This window comes from Leucoraja erinacea, chromosome 38, assembly GCF_028641065.1.
Source record: "Leucoraja erinacea ecotype New England chromosome 38, Leri_hhj_1, whole genome shotgun sequence".
Taxonomy (NCBI): Eukaryota; Metazoa; Chordata; class Chondrichthyes; order Rajiformes; family Rajidae; genus Leucoraja; species Leucoraja erinaceus.
In genome coordinates, this window is record NC_073414.1 from 8,184,752 (window position 1) to 8,192,895 (window position 8,144).

Sequence of the window (8,144 nt, forward strand, 5' to 3'; positions counted from 1 at the left end):
TCGAGCCTGCACCGCCATTCAATATGATCATGGCTGATCATCCAACTCAGTATCCTGTACCTGCCTTCTCTCCATACCCCCTGATCCCTTTAACCACAAGGGCCACATCTAACTAAATATAGCCAATGAACTGGCCTCAACTACCTTCTGTGGCAGAGAATTCCACAGATTCACCACTCTCTGTGTGAAAAATGTTTTTCTCATCTCGGTCCTAAAAGATTTCCCCCTTATCCTTAAACTGTGTGACCCCTTGTTCTGGACTTCCCCAACATTGGGAACAATCTTCCTGCATCTAGCCTGTCCAACCCCTTAAGAATTTTGTAAGTTTCTATAAGATCCCCCCTCGATCTTCTAAATTCTAGCGAGTACAAGCCGAGTCTATCCAGTCTTTCTTCATATGAAAATCCTGCCATCCCAAGAATCAGTCTGTACTCCCTCTATGGCAAGAATGTCCTTCCTCAGATTAGTCAAGATGGAGTCAATGGAAGGGAGGTTGGTTTTGTGTGATGGTCCACAATTCGCTGGAGTTTCTAGTGGTCTTGGATGGAACGAGCCGTGATGCACCACAGTACAGGGGCTTCATCTCAAAGCCCTCTCCCATCCAACCCCTTAAGAATTTTGTAAGTTTCTATAAGATCCCCCCTCAATTCTAGCGAGTACAAGCCGAGTCTATCCAGTCTTTCTTCATATGAAAGTCCTGCCATCCCAGGAATCAGTCTGGTGAACCTTCTCTGTACTCCCTCTAGGGCAAGAATGTCTTTCCTCAGATTAGGAGACCAAAACTGTACGGAGGTCTGGTGAACCTTCTCGGTGATACATAAATCGAGAAATAGAGTAAAAAGGAAAGAATGAAGAAGAAGATAGATACAAAAAAGAGAGAAGAAAACAAACGGAGATATGTCCGGCTATCCTTGTGACAGATATTTTAACCGCAAGTTGATAAAACTCATCAAAGATTTATGTCCTTCAGAAAATGGGTCAATGAGATAAAGGAGGAGTGAGTTGTAATCTAAGGAAAGTCAGGGACATAGTGCATCAGACTAAAGCCTACAAAGACCTCGGGGACAGTTGTAAGCCAAATAGCGCTAATGGAGAGAGAATCTTGCAGATGCTGGAAAAATCGAAGGTAGACAAAAATGCTGGAGAAACTCAGCGGGTGCGGCAGCATCTATGGAGCGAAGGAAATAGGTGACGTTTCGGGTCTCAACCCGAAACGTTTTCACCCAGAGAGTTGTGAGTTTAGGGAATTCCCTGCCACAGAGGGCAGTGGAGGCCAAGTCACTGGGGTTTAGAAGGATGAGGGTGGTACCTTATAGAAACATATACAATTATAAAAGGACTGGACAAGCTAGATGCAGGAAAAATGTTCCCAATGTTGGGCGAATCCAGAACCGGGGGCCACAGTCTTAGAATAAAGGGGAGGCCATTTAAGACTGAGGTGAGAATTTGTGGAATTCCCTGCCACAGAGGGCAGTGGAGGCCAAGTAACTGGATGGATTTAAGAGAGAGTTAGATAGAGCTCTAGGGGCTGGAATCAAGTGATATGGGGAGAAGGCAGCACGGGTTATTGATTGGGGACGATCAGCCATGATCGCAATGAATGGCAGTGCTGGTTTGAAGGGCCGAATGGCCTCCTCCTGCACCTATTTTCTATGTTTCTATGAATCACGAACCTGTTCATCTCCACTTTAAAAGTTCCCATTGACTTGGCCTCCACAGCCGTCTGTGGCAATGGATCGCACAGGTTCACCACCCAGGTGGCTAAGCGGTAGAGTTGCTGCCTCACAGCGCCAGAGACCCGGGTTCGATCCCGACTACAGGCGCTGTCTGTAAGGAGTTTTCACGTTTCTCACCGTGATTCCCCCCACCCCTCCCCCCCCTCGGTGGGTTTTCTCCGGGTGCTCCGGTTTCCTCCCACACTCCACACCCACTAGTGGAAACATCCTCTCCACATCCACTCTATCCAGGCCTTTCACTATTCTGTAAGTTTCAATGAGGTCCCCCCCTCATTCTTCTAAACTCCAGCGATTACAGGCCCAGTGCCGACAAACCTCAAACAAAGAGTGGGCATTGAGACTATAATGAATACTTTATAACGTCGGATACATGATGCCTCTCTTTACTCTAATCTGCGCATTGCATGTACAGTAAAGACAAAGATCTTTACTGTATCTAAGCACACATGACAATAAAATAAAATTCATACATTCATTCCATCAGTCTTTGGGGCATAGGAGGTTGAGGAGTGATCTTATAGTGGTGAATGAATTCATGAGGGAAATAGATAAGGTGAACACAGTCTTTTATCCAGGGGAGGGGAATCTGGAGGACATGGGCTTGTACACTCTGGAGTTTAGAAGGATGAGAGGATATCTCATTGAAACATATAAGATTATTAAGGGTTTGGACACGTTAGAGGCAGGAAACATGTTCCCGATGTTGGGGGAGTCCAGAATCAGGGGCCACACACACAGTTTAAGAATAAGGGGCAAGCCATTTACAACGGAGACGAGGAAACACTTTTTCTCACAGAGAGTTGTGAGTCTGTGGAATTCTCTGCGTCAGAGGGTGGTGGAGGCAGGTTCTCTGGATACTTTAGTCTACCTTCGATTAAGGCAGGTACGGGATACTGAGTTGGATGATCAGCCATGATCATATTGAATGGCGGTGCAGGCTCGAAGGGCCGAATGGCCTACTCCTGCACCTAATTTCTATGTTTCTATGGTTCTATGCTCTCAAGAGAGAGCTAGACAGGGCTGTTAAAGATAGCGGAGTCAGGGGATATGGGGAGAAGGCAGGAATGGGATATTGATTGGAGATGATCAGCCGTGATCACATTGAATGGCGGTGCTGGCTCGAAGGGCCGAATGGCCTACTCCTGCAACTGAAGTCTGAAGAAGGATTTCGGCCCGAAACGTTGCCTATTTCCTTCGCTCTATAGATTCTGCTGAGTTTCTCCAGCACTTTTGCCTACCTACTCCAGCACCTATTGTCTATTGTCTATTGACATAGGTTTACAGGTGTGAGCAGATAAACATTTCATAGGACCGTGAGGGGCAACCTTTTTCACTCAGAGGGTGGTGGGTTTGTCGAACAATCTGCCTGAAGGACCTACTGTAACAGCATTTTAAAGGGATTTGAATGGGAGCAAGGATCGGTAAAGGTTTAGAGGAATGTGTGGGCTAAATGGGCAAACGGAACAAATCAGAGTCGGAATATCCACACCTTCCTCAGAAAGTACAGCCGGCTCTGTTCCTTCATGTACAGGGCCCCAGCGTTCCTCGACCAGTCCAATTTACCCTACGTAAACTCCAAGGTACTTGTACTCCCTGGAAAACTGCACATCCTCACCATTGATGGAGACAGGGGACAGGGTTGTTCCTCTCCTCCTAAAGTCCACCACTTAGCTCCTTAGGATTGTCGGTGATGAGCTGCAGATGATTCAGCCCAAAGTCGTTGCCCACACCTCAGTATTCAGCCCACAATGGTCTGTGGAAGGGATTTAATTGGCTTCAGTCCTGTCTTGTCACCGAGGAGAGCAGAGACACTCCCTGTGATCACGTGGGTTTTCTGCAGGAGCTCCGGTTTCCTCCCACACTCCAGGTTTGTAGCTTAATCGGCCCCTGTAAATTGTCAAGTCAAGTCAAGTTTATTTGTCACATACACATACGAGATGTGCAGTGAAATGAAAGTGGCAATGCTAGCGGAACAACAAAACAACCAAACAAATTATAAACACAATCATAACACACATATTATTTTACATAATAAATAATAGAAGGAAAAACGTTCTGTACAGTTAGTCCCTGGTGAGAAAGGCGTTTACAGTCCGAATTGCCTCTGGGAAGAAACTCCTTCTCAACCTCTCCGTTCTCACTGCATGGCAACGGAGGCGTTTGCCTGACCGTAGTGGCTGGAACAGTCCGTTGCAGGGGTGGAAGAGGTCTCTCATGATTTTGTTTGCTCTGGAGTTGCACCTCCTGTTATATAGTTCCTGCAGGGGGGTGAGTGAAGTTCCCATAGTGCGTTCGGCTGAACGCACTACTCTCTGCAGAGCCTTCTTGTCCTTGGCAGAGCAATTCCCGAACCAGATGGTAATGTTCCCGGACAAGATGCTTTCCACCGCCGCCGCTGCGTAGAAGCACTGGAGGATCCTCGGAGACACTCTGAATTTCCTCAATTGCCTGAGGTGGTAAAGGCGCTGCCTTGCCTTACTCACGAGTGCTGTGGCGTGTGATGCCCATGTCATATCCTCAGAGATGTGGACTCCCAGATATTTAAAACAGTTCACCCTATCCACAGGATCCCCATTTATACTCAATGGAGTGTATAATGGAGTCCCTGGTGTGCATAGGATGGAACTAGTGTACAGGGGTCGCTGGTCGGCGAGGACTCGATGGGCCGATGGGCCCGTTCCCACGCTGTGTCTCTGTGTGAGCTAAACGGAACCAAACTGAATCCAATCCAATCTGAAGAAAGGTCTCGGCCCGAAACGTCACCCATCGCTGCTCTCCAGAAATGCTGCCTGACCCGCTGAGTTACTCCAGCATTTTTGTGTCTCAATCACGACCAAAGAGACGGAAACAACATCAATAGTGTTTGGTTTAGTTTATAAATAATGACATGAGAACATGTCACGGCATGTAAATTCCACACTATTTTTAAGATACCATTTACACTTGGGTAGATATTGACTTGGACTCTGGGGAGAATACCTCAACTCTTCATAGAAACATAGAAAACAGGTGCAGGAGGAGGCCATTCGGCCCTTCGAGCCAGCACCGCCATTCATTATGATCATGGCTGATCGTCCCCTATCAATAACCCGTGCCTGCCTTCTCCCCATATCCCTTGATTCCACTAGCCCCTAGACCTCTATCCAACTCTCCCTTAAATCCATCCAGTGATTTGGCCTCCACTGCCCTCTGTGGCAGGGAATTCCACAAATTCACAACTCTCTGGGTGAAAACGTTTTTTCTCACCTCAGTCTTAAATGGCCTCCCCTTTATTCTAAGACTGTGTGGCCCCTGTTTCTGGACTCGCCCAACATTGGGAACATTTTTCCTGCATCTGGCTTGTCCAGTTCTTTTATAATTTTATATGTTTCTATAAGATCCCCCCCTCATCCTTCTAAACTCCAGTGAATACAAGCCAAGTCTTTTCAATCTTTCCTCATTTGACAGTCCCGCCATCCCAGGGATCAATCTCGTGAACCTACGCTGCACTGCCTCAATCACAAGGATGTCCTTCCTCAAATTAGGAGACCGAAACTGTACACAATACTCCAGATGTGGTCTTACCAGAGCCCTATACAACTGCAGAAGAAGTTGTCAATGTAGGACTGTGGGATCTTTTGTATAGGAAGGAACTGCAGGTGCAGGTTTAAAATCAAAGATAGACACAAAATACTGGAGTAACTCAGTGGGACAGGCAGCATCTCTGGAGAGAAGGAATGGGTGACGTTTTGGGACCAGACCCGAAGAAGGGCCTCAGCCCCGAGTTTGATCCTGACCTCAGCTGCTCTTTATGTGGAGTTTGCATGTTCTACCTGTGATAAGGTCGCCAACGTTCTCACTCCCAAATAAAGGTCACAAGGTCACGGGACAGTTGGCAACCCTATCCTGGGATCTCATGGGTTTCCTCCGGGTGCTCAGGTTTCCTGTTACATCTCAAACAACTTGGGGTTTGTAGGCTAATTTGCCCTCTGTCAAATTACCCCTTGTGTAGGCAGTGGATGGGAAAGTGGGATAACTAGTGTGAATGGGTGATCGACGGTTAGAACGGACTTGGTGGGCCGAAGGGCTTGTTTTTCATGCTGTCCCTTTCAATCAATTAATTAATCAATCTAACAATTAAATAAGATATTTTGTAGCAAACACATTGTAGCCTCTTGTACAGTGTGACTGCATTGCTTTAGTTTTAGATACATGGCGTGGAAACAGGCCCTTCGGGTCTCGACCCACAACGTCACCCATTCCTTCTCCCCAGAGATGCTGCCTGTCCCGCTGAGTTAAGGGCCGGTCCCACGAGCATGCGACTGCATGCGGCAAGCGCGACCTAACGTGGTCGCTTGAGCCGTACGGCCTCGCGGGGCCGGTCCCGCTTCGATCGCCGGAGCCGTATGGAGTTGTGCGGAGCTGGTCCCGACATCGCGCGGGGTTCCGAAAAATTGACCGTGTTCGAAAATTCCACGTGGCAACGTCCTGCCGGCCCGTAGCCGCATTGAGACCGTACGCAGCGCCTCGACGGAATACGCCTAGCGCGAACTTCCCGCGGACTTCGCTCGAACTTCACGTCAACTCGTATGGGATCACTCGACCTCCGCGCGGCCCCCGCTTCCGGTTTGGTCGCGCTCGTGGGACAGGCCCTTTACTTCAGCACTTTGTGTCTGTGAGATCTTTTGTTTAGTTTGGTTTAGTTTAGAGATACATGGCGGAAACAGGCCCTTCGGCCCACCGAGTCCGCGCCGACCAGCGATCCCCGCCCTGTCCCACTTTCACGATCAAATTGGCGACCTCTGCCGAGTTTGCCCGTGACTCATACTTGCAGCGTGGTCGCCATGAGGTCGTAGGTAGGAGGTCTTCGTAACTCTTCCTCGTGCTCGTGAGTGGTCTCCGCGTACTCGTGGCCTCAAGTAAGTCGCGACGTTTCTTCCAGCCCGATAATAAATGTCCACGAGTAAAAAAATGGTCGGCATGGAAAAAATGGATGCTTTTTACTTGTAGGTAGGTCGTAGATCGGTAGTAGGTAGGTCATAGGTAAGTCATAGGTAGGTCGTAGGTAAGGTAGGTCATAGGTAGGTCGTAGGTAAGTCGTAGGTAGGTCGTAGGTAGGTCATAGGTAAGTCATAGGCAGGTCGTGGTCAGTCGTAGATAAGTCGTAGGCAGGTCGTAGGCAGGTCGTAGGTAAGTCGTAGGTAGGTCGTAGGTAGGTGATAGGTAAGTCATAGGCAGGTCTTGGTTAGTCGTAGGTAAGTCGTGGGCAGGTCGTAGGCAAGTCGTAGGTAAGTCGTAGGTAGGTCGCAGGTAGGTCGTAGGTAAGTTGTAGGTAGGTCGTAGGTAGGTCATGGGTAAGTCATAGGCAGGTCGTAGGTAAGTCATAGGCAGGTCGTAGGTAAGTCGTAGGTAAGTCGTAGGTAGGTCGTAGGTAAGTCGTAGGTAGGTCGTAGGTAAGTCGTAGGTAAGTCGTAGGTAGGTCGTAGGTAAGTTGTAGGTAAGTCGTAGGTAGGTCGTAGGTAAGTCATAGGTAGGTCATAGGTAAGTCGTAGGCAGGTCGTAGGTAAGTCGTAGGTAGGTCGTAGGTAAGTCGTAGGTAAGTCATAGGCAGGTCATAGGTAAGTCATAGGTAGGTCGATGGTAAGTCGTAGGCAGGTCATAGGTAAGTCGTAGGTAGTTCGTAGGTAAGTCGTAGGTAGGTCGTAGGTTGGTCGTAGGTAGGTAAATGGCCCAAGAAAAAAAATGCAAACATGACATCATTTTATCATGTGATCATTTTCCACTCGTAGCTAGTTGTAGTTGGTCTTAGCTGTGGGAGACTGAGGTCGAGGGGGGTCATAGGACATCGTAGACATAGTCGTAGGAGGTCTCTTACTTCGGCGAGTCAACACGACCTTGACATTTTTTTCAACTGGTCGAGGGTCTTCTAAACTCGTGGATTGGGTCGTCCAAGTGGGACAGCCCCTTCACACCATCCTACACACACTAGTGACAATTTATTTTACATTTCACACCAAGCCAATTAACGTACAAACCTGCACGTCTTGGGAGTGTGGGAGGAAACCGAAGATCTCGGAGAAAACCCACGCAGGTCACGGGGAGAACGTGCAAACTCCGTACAGACGGCACCCGTAGTCAGGATCGAACCCGGGTCTCTGGTGCTGTGAGGCAGCAACTCTACTGCTGCGCACAGCTGTATTTTGTATAGAATGAAGGATCTCTGGTTAACCCGAGAGTTTGGATATTTACACATAAACTGTGGAGCACACAGCTAGCAAACAGCCCTCCAAACCAAAGATCTTTGCTCCAAACCACAGCCTGATGTTTACGTACAAGTCTCTCAGGGCTCAACTACAAGCCACAACCTGTAGTGTGGCTGTAAGCCCTGCAAAAGCTGCAAACAGCTTCTTCCTCATTTGCAAAGACATA